The sequence below is a fragment of the Bombus fervidus genome, unplaced genomic scaffold (assembly GCF_041682495.2).
Source record: "Bombus fervidus isolate BK054 unplaced genomic scaffold, iyBomFerv1 scaffold0108, whole genome shotgun sequence".
Classification (NCBI taxonomy): domain Eukaryota; kingdom Metazoa; phylum Arthropoda; class Insecta; order Hymenoptera; family Apidae; genus Bombus; species Bombus fervidus.
Window position 1 is genome coordinate 2501 of NW_027212670.1, and position 9353 is coordinate 11853.

General features: G+C 41.6%; 1 non-coding gene across 1 annotated transcript; it reads left to right on the forward strand.

The window, feature by feature from the left end:
- The first annotated feature begins 6153 nt into the window (after positions 1-6153).
- Positions 6154-8077, forward strand: LOC139997552 (small subunit ribosomal RNA). Its single transcript, XR_011802911.1, has one exon. It is a non-coding gene; the product is annotated as a small subunit ribosomal RNA (ribosomal RNA).
- The last annotated feature ends 1276 nt before the right edge of the window (positions 8078-9353 follow it).

Genomic DNA, 9353 nt, shown 5'->3' on the forward strand with positions numbered 1-9353 from the left:
CCAATAGAGATAACGTCTCGAGGGCGTGCCCGGGCGCCACTCCCCCCCCCCCAACCCCCCGCATCGCGGGTCAGCGCCGGGGTACGTACGATATTCTTAAGGTACGTACGTACGTACGAAAATACGACGACGTAATTCGCAAGGGCGAGACGCGCGCTCGCTCCTCTTTTACTTTTCGTTCTCTCGTTTTTTCCTTCTTTCACCATCGACCAAACCGCTCTCGATCGATCCAAGAAACGAGACGAAAGTAACGAAAAATTAACGTAACGAAAATATACCGTGGACGTACGAAGTAACGGTCGCGATCGTTGCTCGCTCGCTGCGCTCGCTCGAACTTATACTAGCCCAACCCAAAACCGATCCCGCGAGTTTCTCCGATTTCAAGAGAAATCGAGGAACGAACGCGAAAAAGGGATTGGTTTTGGGTTGGGCTAGTTTTTTTTTCGAGCGAGCGCAGCGAGCGAGCAACGCTCGAGAGCCCGTCTGACTTTGAAAAATTTTCGTACCGAACGGTTATTTCCAGTTATTTCGCTTAAAAGCGTTGTGATGCGTATATATTTTTACATAAATGGGAATATCATGTATTCCTACGTCGGGATTAAGCGTTTATTTCGTCCCGAGAACGTTAAAAAAAAATTTTTAATCGAACCGTTTTTTCGAATTTTTTCGCTTAAAAGCGTTACAAGGTGCTAATATTTGTGCATAAATCGCTTTAGAATGACGTTTTACATCGGGATTAAGCGTTTATTTCGTCGCTGGAAAGTTATATAAAAAAAGTATGATCGCGCCCGGGACGTTGGAACTTAGTCGCATTCTCGACCGGTACGTAGGGACTTAGAAAAATTTTCGACCGAAAAGTTATTTCGAGTTATTTCGCTTAAAAGCGTTATAAGGTATGAATATTTTTATAGAAATCGTTATGGTTCGACGAATTCTAGTCGACTGTAACGATTTCGTTTTATTTTTTTAAAAAATTGCCCCCTCCGGACCGACATGACCGGGCGGTTGGCACTTCGTCGATCCCCCGGCCGGTACGTAGGGACTTAGAAAAATTCCGGTCCAAAAAGTTATTTCGAGTTATCTCGCTAAAAAGCGTTACGAGGTATGAATATTTTTATATAAATGGCAATATTATGTATTTCTACGTCGGGATTAAGCGTTTATTTCGTCCCGAGAACTTTAAAAAAAATTTTTTAATCGAACCGTTTTTTCGAATTTTTTCGCTTAAAAGCGTTACAAGGTACGAATATTCTTGCATAAATCGCTTTAGAATGACGTTTTACGTCGGGATTAAGCGTTTATTTCGTCGCTGGAAAGTTATATAAAAAAAGTATGATCGCGCCCGGGACGTTGGAACTTAGTCGCATTCTCGACCGGTACGTTGGGACTTAGAAAAATTTCGGACCGAAAAGTTTTTTCGAGTTATTTCGTTAAAAAGCGTTACGAGGTATGAATATTTTTATAGAAATCGTTATGGTTCGACGAATTCTAGTCGAACGTAACGATTTCGTTTTATTTTTTTAAAAAATTGCCCCCTCCGGACCGACATGACCGGGCGGTTGGCACTTCGTCGATCCCCCGGCCGGGACGTAGGGACTTAGAAAAATTCCGGACCGAAAAGTTATTTCGAGTTATCTCGCTTAAAAGCGTTATGATGCGTATATATTTTTACATAAATAGCAATATTACGTATTTCTACGTCGGGATTAAGCGTTTATTTCGTCCCGACAACGTTAAAAAAAAATTTTTAATCGAACCGTTTTTTCGAATTTTTTCGCTTAAAAGCGTTATAAGGTGCGAATATTCTTGCATAAATCGCTTTAAAATGACGTTTTACATCGGGATTAAGCGTTTATTTCGTCCCCGAAAGGTGCCGTAAAAAATTTACGATCGCGCCCGAGACGTTGGAACTTAGTCGCATTCTCGAGCGGTACGTTGGGACTTAGAAAAATTTCGGACCGAAACGTTATTTCGAGTTATTTCGCTTAAAAGCGTTACGAGGTATGAATATTTTTATAGAAATCGTTATGGTTCGACGAATTCTAGTCGAACGTAACGATTTCGTTTTATTTTTTTAAAAAATTGCCCCCTCCGGACCGACATGACCGGGAGGTTGGCACTTCGTCGATCCCCCGGCCGGTACGTAGGGACTTAGAAAAATTTCGGACCGAAAAGTTATTTCGAGTTATCTCGCTTAAAAGCGTTACGAGGTATGAATATTTTTATATAAATGGGAATATTATGTATTTCTACGTCGGGATTAAGCGTTTATTTCGTCCCGAGAACTTTAAAAAAAATTTTTTAATCGAACCGTTTTTTCGAATTTTTTCGCTTAAAAGCGTTACAAGGTGCTAATATTTGTGCATAAATCGCTTTAAAATGACGTTTTACATCGGGATTAAGCGTTTATTTCGTCGCTGGAAAGTTATATAAAAAAAGTACGATCGCGCCCGGGACGTTGGAACTTAGTCGCATTCTCGAGCGGTACGTAGGGACTTAGAAAAATTTCGGACCGAAAAGTTTTTTCGAGTTATTTCGTTAAAAAGCGTTATGAGGTACGAATATTTTTATATAAATGGGAATGTTATTAAGTTTTACGTCGGGATTAAACGTTTATTTGGTCCCGAAAACGTTAAAAAAAAATAGTGGACCGACGCGACTCGGCCCGTCGGACTTTGTCATACTCTCCACCGGTACGTAGGGACTTAGAAAAATTTTCGACCGAAAAGTTTTTTCGAGTTATTTCGCTTAAAAGTGTTATAAGGTATGAATATTTTTATATAAATCGCTATATTATTATATTTTACGTCGGGATTAAACGTTTATTTGGTCCCGAAAACGTTAAAGAAAAATAGTGGACCGACGCGACTCGGCCCGTCGGACTTGGTCATACTCTCCACCGGTACGTAGGGACTTAGAAAAATTTTCGACCGAAAAGTTTTTTCGAGTTATTTCGCTTAAAAGTGTTATAAGGTATGAATATTTTTATATAAATCGCTATATTATTATATTTTACGTCGGGATTAAACGTTTATTTGGTCCCGAAAACGTTAAAAAAAAATAGTGGACCGACGCGACTCGGCCCGTCGGACTTGGTCATACTCTCCACCGGTACGTAGGGACTTAGAAAAATTTTCGACCGAAAAGTTTTTTCGAGTTATTTCGCTTAAAAGTGTTATAAGGTATGAATATTTTTATATAAATCGCTATATTATTATATTTTACGTCGGGATTAAACGTTTATTTGGTCCCGAAAACGTTAAAAAAAAATAGTGGACCGACGCGACTCGGCCCGTCGGACTTGGTCATACTCTCCACCGGTACGTAGGGACTTAGAAAAATTTTCGACCGAAAAGTTTTTTCGAGTTATTTCGTTAAAAAGCGTTATAAGGTACGAATATTTTTATATAAATCGCTATATTATTATATTTTACGTCGGGATTAAACGTTTATTTGGTCCCGAAAACGTTAAAGAAAAATAGTGGACCGACGCGACTCGGCCCGTCGGACTTGGTCATACTCTCCACCGGTACGTAGGGACTTAGAAAAATTTTCGACCGAAAAGTTTTTTCGAGTTATTTCGTTAAAAAGCGTTATAAGGTACGAATATTTTTATATAAATCGCTATATTATTATATTTTACGTCGGGATTAAACGTTTATTTGGTCCCGAAAACGTTAAAAAAAAATAGTGGACCGACGCGACTCGGCCCGTCGGACTTGGTCATACTCTCCACCGGTACGTAGGGACTTAGAAAAATTTTCGACCGAAAAGTTTTTTCGAGTTATTTCGTTAAAAAGCGTTATGAGGTATTAATATTTTTATATAAATCGTTGTATTATTATATTTTACGTCGGGATTAAACGTTTATTTGGTCCCGAAAACGTTAAAAAAAAATTTTTTATTCGAAAGGTTTTTTTGAATTATTTCGCTTAAAAGCGTTATAAGGTGCGAATATTCTTGCATAAATCGCTTTAAAATGACGTTTTACATCGGGATTAAGCATTTATTTCGTCGCTGAAAAGTTATATAAAAAAAGTATGATCGCGCCCGGGACGTTGGAACTTAGTCGCATTCTCGAGCGGTACGTAGGGACTTAGAAAAATTTCGGACCGAAAAGTTTTTTCGAGTTATTTCGTTAAAAAGCGTTATGAGGTATGAATATTTTTATATAAATCGCTATATTATTGTATTTTACGTCGGGATTAAACGTTTATTTCGTCCGTGGAAGGTTAAAAAAAAACGGACGGATACGACCGGGCCTTTGGAACTTTGTCTCATTCTGGACCGGTACGTTGGGACTTAGAAAAATTTCGGCCGGCGGAAAAGTCCGAAATACTTATTTCGAGTTATTTCGTTAAAAAGCGTTATAAGGTATAAATATTTTTGCGGAAACGGTTATATCTCTATTAAATACAACTGGATTAAACGTTTTTTCGAATTTTTTAAAAAATTTGTGTTCGACGAACTGACACGACTGCGATATTTGTTTAATTATTTCGTTAATTAACGTTGCAAGGTATATATTTTTTTGCATATTTCTCGTTGTTTCAACGTGTTCTAATCGATTAAGAACGTGGTTTTTGTCCGTATTCGTTAAAAGAGGTGGTTTACTGATGCGATTTTGAAAAAAAAAAAAAAAATTAAATTTTTCGATAAAAACTCGTTTAAAATATTAAAATAAGCGGTGCGTTAAAATATCTCGACGATAGGACGTTTTATAAGGGTACTTTATTGGAACAAAGTGGTCGAGCGTTTCAGAGACTAAGTCCGACGGTACGTTGGGACTTAGAAAAATTTCGGCCGGCGGAAAAGTCCGAAAAGCTTATTTCGAGTTATTTCGTTAAAAAGCGTTATAAGGTATAAATATTTTTGCAGAAACGGTTATATCTCTATTAAATACAACTGGATTAAACGTTTTTTTCGAATTTTTTAAAAAATTAGTGTCCGTCGAACTGACACGACTGCGATATTTGTTTAATTTTTTCGTTAATTAACGTTGCAAGGTATATATTTTTTTGCATATTTCTCGTTGTTTTAACGTGTTCTAATCGATTAAGAACGTGGTTTTTGTCCGTATTCGTTAAAAGAGGTGGTTTACTGATGCGATTTTGAAAAAAAAAAAAAAATTAAATTTTTCGATAAAAACTCGTTTGAAATATTAAAATAAGCGGTGCGTTAAAATATCTCGACGATAGGATGTTTTCTAAGGGTAGTTTATTCGAAAAAAGTGGTCGAGCGTTTCAGAGACTAAGTCCGACGGTACGCTCTAACGGAGGTTTTACATGGTAAGCGCCCGGCCGCTGGCCCGGCCGGCGCCGACCGTCCGGCCGGCGCTTTGGTATCTATAAGAGACACGTCGAGTCGGACGGTCCGGACGGAACAGCGTCGAGCGCGTGGCTATTCTACGGCCTCGGTTGAGAATTCAGTCACCGCTCCTCGAGTCTTAGTGAACTTTTTTACTATTTCTCGACTGTTCCTTCGTTCTCGTATCGACTCTTTCTCTACACTGCTGCGCCGCGGGTCGCTGTCCTGGACGTAATGACCAAATAACGTGGCAAGGTTCCCCTTAGTCGGGAAGCTGGATCCTGTATGCTCGCACTAACTTTAAAAAAAGTTAGGGCAGTGTGCTTGTTACTAACTGAGTATCAATTCATGCTGGTTCGGCAGAGACCGTTCCAAAACTTATGTTATAGCGTACGCAGTACGTTTTAAACATACGAAAGGCTAATGGGGAGCGTACTACCTTTTAGGAAGTGCGTTCTTTCTGATTGGAGAATATCAAAAGAACGAACGAATATGTTTCTTACGAGGACGGTACGTTCAGCATGCAGTTTACGTGCTTTTTACCGCTAAGGCATATTCGTTCAACCAACAAACCATTCTTACAGAATGATCCTATGAACAGAATGATCTTAAAATATTCCACACAAACAATCAAACGAACGAAAGAAAGTAAAGAGAGAGTGGCGAAATGAGAGAGAGTAGTGGCGTTCGACGTTACAACGGGAATTAAAAGGGTGTCGTCGAACGTTCACTAAGAACGAAAAGTCTCGTCGTACGGTGTTACGGACCCACCTACGACACTCTGAGGCTATTTTAAAAAGAGAGTCTTTTGACTCTAATATATAATATATATATAAAATACAAAGTTCCCTGGTTGATCCTGCCAGTAGTCATATGCTTGTCTCAAAGATTAAGCCATGCATGTCTCAGTACATGCCGCATTAAGGTGAAACCGCGAATGGCTCATTAAATCAGTTATGGTTTCTTAGATCATACTTAAACTTACTTGGATAACTGTGGTAATTCTAGAGCTAATACATGCAAACAGATTCGTACCAGAGATGGTACGAATGCTTTTATTAGATCAAAACCAATCGGTGGCGGATGGCTCGTCCGTTCGTCCATCGTTTGTTTTGGTGACTCTGAATAACTTTGTGCTGATCGCATGGTCATCTAGCACCGGCGACGCATCTTTCAAATGTCTGCCTTATCAACTGTCGATGGTAGGTTCTGCGCCTACCATGGTTGTAACGGGTAACGGGGAATCAGGGTTCGATTCCGGAGAGGGAGCCTGAGAAACAGCTACCACATCCAAGGAAGGCAGCAGGCGCGCAAATTACCCACTCCCGGCACGGGGAGGTAGTGACGAAAAATAACGATACGGGACTCATCCGAGGCCCCGTAATCGGAATGAGTACACTTTAAATCCTTTAACGAGGACCAATTGGAGGGCAAGTCTGGTGCCAGCAGCCGCGGTAATTCCAGCTCCAATAGCGTATATTAAAGTTGTTGCGGTTAAAAAGCTCGTAGTTGAATCTGTGTGTCACAGTGTCGGTTCACCGCTCGCGGTGTTTAACTGGCATTATGTGGTACGTCCTATCGGTGGGCTTAGCTCCTCGCGGGGCGGTCCAACTAATATCCCATCGCGGTGCTCTTCACTGAGTGTCGAGGTGGGCCGATACGTTTACTTTGAACAAATTAGAGTGCTTAAAGCAGGCTACCTTCGCCTGAATACTGTGTGCATGGAATAATGGAATAGGACCTCGGTTCTATTTTGTTGGTTTTCGGAGCCCCGAGGTAATGATTAATAGGGACAGATGGGGGCATTCGTATTGCGACGTTAGAGGTGAAATTCTTGGATCGTCGCAAGACGGACAGAAGCGAAAGCATTTGCCAAAAATGTTTTCATTAATCAAGAACGAAAGTTAGAGGTTCGAAGGCGATCAGATACCGCCCTAGTTCTAACCATAAACGATGCCAGCCAGCGATCCGCCGAAGTTCCTCCGATGACTCGGCGGGCAGCTTCCGGGAAACCAAAGCTTTTGGGTTCCGGGGGAAGTATGGTTGCAAAGCTGAAACTTAAAGGAATTGACGGAAGGGCACCACCAGGAGTGGAGCCTGCGGCTTAATTTGACTCAACACGGGAAACCTCACCAGGCCCGGACACCGGAAGGATTGACAGATTGATAGCTCTTTCTTGATTCGGTGGGTGGTGGTGCATGGCCGTTCTTAGTTGGTGGAGCGATTTGTCTGGTTAATTCCGATAACGAACGAGACTCTAGCCTGCTAAATAGACGTAAATTATGGTATCTCGAAGGCCCCCGGCTTCGGTCGGCGGGTTTTTACTACCAACGTACAAACAAATCTTCTTAGAGGAACAGGCGGCTTCTAGCCGCACGAGATTGAGCAATAACAGGTCTGTGATGCCCTTAGATGTTCTGGGCCGCACGCGCGCTACACTGAAGGAATCAGCGTGTTTTCCCTGGCCGAAAGGCCCGGGTAACCCGCTGAACCTCCTTCGTGCTAGGGATTGGGGCTTGCAATTATTCCCCATGAACGAGGAATTCCCAGTAAGCGCGAGTCATAAGCTCGCGTTGATTACGTCCCTGCCCTTTGTACACACCGCCCGTCGCTACTACCGATTGAATGATTTAGTGAGGTCTTCGGACTGGTGCGCGGCCAATGTGATAAGCATTGCCGATGTTACCGGGAAGATGACCAAACTTGATCATTTAGAGGAAGTAAAAGTCGTAACAAGGTTTCCGTAGGTGAACCTGCGGAAGGATCATTAACGAAAAATACAAAAACACAAAGAATATATTTGACTTGAACACTGTATAATAAAATATATATAATATCGTCGGTAAGGAGCCGTACTCCTCCTATATCGACACAAAGTATATACGACGTATTAACAAGCTATATACTTTGACAAAAGCCAAATTTTTTACAATAAGGAGGTGGGAGACGCTCCAGTTACGAAACTATACGAAGAGTGTGGCACTCTCTCTCGATCATCGGGATGAAGAGATATACTTTTACACGAATAATTCGAGGCGCCTGCGTGAGGTCGTACACAGAAAGACCCGCCGTCTCCGAATAATATTATAACAAACGAAAAACTTAAAAATATTCTCGAGGCGCCTGCGTGAGGTCGTAAACAGAAAGACCCGCCGTCTCCGAATAATATAACACACGGAAAACTTAAAAAGATTCTCGAGGCGCTTGCGTGAGGTCGTACACAGAAAGACCCGCCGTCTCCGAATCCTATAACACGAAACCGCTACTATTAATAATAATAATAATAATAATAATAACGATATGTGAGGGAACTTGAGCTGAACACATATCGAAAAAACTAAAAGTTACAGTGGAAACCACGTGTAATGAGAAATGCGATCGAGGCGCCTGCGTGAGGTCGTACACAGAAAGACCCGCCGTCACGATCTCGTATTTCGTATTTGCATCGTGGAAATCCAACGAACGAACAATATAATATATAAACTAAAATCTCTAAAGTGCCTCGTGTCGGAGAGATCACTGCTCACACCTCTTCTATATTTCGTAGTTGCGTTGCGTAGGCCTCACCTCCTAGCAACGGGACATAAGGAAGACTGCTCTTTGGGATCGAACGAAGCGTCTATAACGAGTCGTCGACGAGAGCGAAAGAACGCGAATAGCGAGCCGCAGAAAAATAGGATACCGAATTATATATCTTCGAAGGTTCTCTTCGAAGATCCATGGATACCTATATCTGCGCGTCTCCAGCTATCTCGCGCGTCTCTCCAAACTCTCGTCGTTCCTCGAAACGTGCTTCCTACCCAAAGGGCGTTCGTTCTTCCTATGTCGTTTCGTTGTCGTTCGTTTCAACGGCGAACGATATACGATGTTCGACAAAACGAAACCACGTTGTACGTTCGTACTCGTGGATCGGGTAACCTAGAACGAAAACGCATTGCGTGGATGTTGGCCCGAAAAGATATATACCAGTGCGAGTGATGGTAAAGAGTATAACGATTCTTAACTAGACGAAGTTGGTTCGGAGGGGACCGCCGGCCGTCTCTCTA